Genomic DNA, 3,587 nt, shown 5'->3' on the forward strand with positions numbered 1-3,587 from the left:
GACAGTTTGAAGAGGTGGGTTCAGTGTTGGGGGGGGGGGGGGGGTAAATAACCTTGTCTGCAGGACAGTTTGAAGAGGTGTGTTCAGCTCTGGGTGGGTGACTATCCTCGTCTGCAGGACAGTTTGAAGAGGTGTGTTCAGCTCTGGGTGGGTGACTATCCTCGTCTGCAGAACAGTTTGAAGAGGTGTGTTCAGCTCTGGGTGGGTGACTATCCTCGTCTGCAGAACAGTTTGAAGAGGTGTGTTCAGCTCTGGGTGGGTGACTATCCTCGTCTGCAGAACAGTTTGAAGAGGTGTGTTCAGCTCTGGGTGGGTGACTATCCTCGTCTGCAAGACAGTTTGAAGAGGTGTTCAGCTCTGGGGGGGTGACTATCCTCGTCTGCAGAACAGTTTGAAGAGGTGTGTTCAGCACTGGGGGGGTGACTATCCTCGTCTGCAGAACAGTTTGAAGAGGTGTGTTCAGCACTGGGGGGGTGACTATCCTCGTCTGCAGGACAGTTTGAAGAGGTGTGTTCAGCTCTGGGTGGGTGACTATCCTCGTCTGCAGAACAGTTTGAAGAGGTGTGTTCAGCTCTGGGTGGGTGACTATCCTCGTCTGCAGGACAGTTTGAAGAGGTGTGTTCTGCTCTGGGTGGGTGACTATCCTCGTCTGCAGGACAGTTTGAAGAGGTGTGTTCAGCTCTGGGTGGGAGACTATCCTCGTCTGCAGGACAGTTTGAAGAGGTGTGATCAGACTCACTCAGGATGGGGGAGTCGTCACAGAGAGAGAGCTTTTCCTGCTGTGCTCTCTCTTTGATCCCATAAAAGTCCTGCTGGAACTGCATGAGGAGGCCCTGCACCATTACTGTACCAGACACAACAGAACACAACCGGTCACCACAGACACAATACAGAGATATCTAAAACCCTTCTCAACACAACAGAACACAACCACTCATCACAGACACAATACAGAGATATGTAAAAACCCTTCTCAACACAACCAGTCATCACAGACACAATACAGAGATATCTAAAACCCTTCTCAACACAACAGAACACAACCACTCATCACAGACACAATACAGAGATATCTAAAACCCTTCTCAACACAACAGAACACAACCACTCATCACAGACACAATACAGAGATATCTAAAACCCTTCTCAACACAACAGAACACAACCAGTCATCACAGACACAATACAGAGATATCTAAAACCCTTCTCAACACAACAGAATACAACCAGTCATCACAGACACAATACAGATATATCTAAAACCCTTCTCAACACAACAGAACACAACCAGTCATCACAGACACAATACAGAGATATCTAAAACCCTTCTCAACACAACAGAACACAACCAGTCATCACAGACACAATACATAGATATTATTCTGAAGAACAATCAAACCATCAATTAAAAATATATATTTTGGACAGTTTCAGTTTCAGCGCTGGGCCCACCTTGAGGATCCTGTCGTAACCGAACTTCCCAGAACCAGCTCAGAGAAACATAGTCCAGGAGGGAGAGTTTCAATAGGCCAACAGTCTTCTGACATGCACCTGCAACAGAAGATTAAATTAAGGTTAACCCAAGCTCAAAGACTGGGTTCCTTATACAGTTTGGTCCATTTGATTGATGAGTTGTTCAAAATCAAATCGTTTCCTTGTTACCAAGGTCTAAAAGCAATGTGACGTTGCTCTGTATGACTTTACACTGCATTTACAAACACTTTCCTAGGGCACTGTCTAGTTTTCTTTTGTTGTCTATAGCACTACCTTCTGAAGACTTCCTCTTTCCTTCCTTTCCTCCTTGCAGCCACTGTTTCATCGACAGATCCTCTAGACAATCCGTTTAAAAGGAACCTTCATAACACAAACCTTTGAGCTTCAATGAGTATTGTACTGTTGTCAGCTGTCACTTCCTGGTGGTCCTGCAGCTGACAGCAACACCCTGCACTCAAATCAAATCAAATTTGATTTGTCACATACACATGGTTAGCAGATGTTAATGCGACTGTAGAGAAATGCTACTAGCAGAAGACACAAGTCAAGTGGGTTTCCGCCCCTCTATGTTTTTTGCAAAAGAGTTTGATAATGTATCACTGTCTACTGTTTCAAGAAAGATTATATTTATCTATTCAAAAACATACACTAACCAAAAGGTGTCACATTTTACGTTCAGTGGTGCTAAATTAACAGGTAGTGTAATTACATGGTTTTACATTGTTCCATAAACTCTAGACTATATGATTTATTTGGGCAATTTTCAGTAGTTTATGTAGTTGTCAAATTCTGTCTGAGGACTATGAGTCAGGATGACTGGGCTGTTTTCTGTCAGGACAGAGAGGGGACTGTAGAGCCTTTCTAATGGTGAGACAATCCATAAGCAATCTCATGCCTGTTATGGAGAAAACATCCAGAAAAACTCTGCCATTAATCAATGTCCCAAAACAACATTTGGATTACATTGGTTACGGCTTTAGAAAAGTAGATATTCTAAAATAATGAGTAAAAAGGTTTACATGAAAACAACAGGTAATTAATTATTTGACGACCACCTCAAGTGATGGTGATCAGCTACGCTAGAGAAAATGAATGTCTGAGCACTTGTTGCTGACAGCAGTGAGTGGAAAAACACTACCTGTAAGTAAATTCAATATGGAAGCACAAGCTCCACAATGCATCAACGGTCTTCTGTGTGTCAGGGAAAATCGCACAGTTGTTAAAATAGAACTCTGCCAGGCACTTTGACCTTTAACCCTATGGCCTTTCCACCCCAATGATCTCATTACTTTGACTGGCACTTCACAGATTCTGCCGTCTATTACTGTGAACCACAGGTGGGCATCTTCCTGATGTCATCCTGCGTGTGTGTGTGTGTGTGTGTGTGTGTGTCTGTGTGTCGACATGTTTAACTATTCTTGTGGGGACCAGAAGTCCCCACAAGGATAGTAAACAAACAAAAATTTGACCAACTGGGGACATTTTGTTAGTCCCCACAAGGTCAAATGCTATTTCAAGGGGGTTTAGGTTTAACCTTAGAATTAGTGTTAGGGTTAGAATTATGTTAAGGGTTAGGGTGAGGAGCTAGGATTAGTTTTAGGGTTAGGAGCTAGGGTTAGGTTTTGGATTAAGGTTAGGGTTAAGGTTAGTGTAAGAGTATGGGTTAGGATTAAGGGTTAGGGGTTAGGGAAAATAGGATTTTGAATGGGACTGAATTGCGTCCCCACAAGGTTAGCTGTACAAGATTGTGTGTGGTTTGGTATGTGTGTGTATCTATCTGTTTGTCATGTCAAGGAGCAGCTGAATGTTTGGTCTCTGTCTCTGAGGGCTCAGTGTCACTGTCTGCACTGAGTCAGCAGCTGTTCTCTCAGCACACACACACACACACACACACACACACACACACACACACACACACACACACACACACAGAGGGGATCAGATTTTTATTATCAGGGACATAGGAGGGCAGAGATGTAGATCCTTAACCTTACCCCCTACTCCCCCCTCTCATCCCCCTACAACCCCATCTCCTTACACACCCCTCCCATCTAGCCCCCTCGCCCCTTGGCTCTCTCACCCCTCGCCTCTGC

This window comes from Oncorhynchus clarkii, chromosome 31 (assembly GCF_045791955.1).
Source record: "Oncorhynchus clarkii lewisi isolate Uvic-CL-2024 chromosome 31, UVic_Ocla_1.0, whole genome shotgun sequence".
In the NCBI taxonomy this organism is placed as follows: Eukaryota; Metazoa; Chordata; class Actinopteri; order Salmoniformes; family Salmonidae; genus Oncorhynchus; species Oncorhynchus clarkii.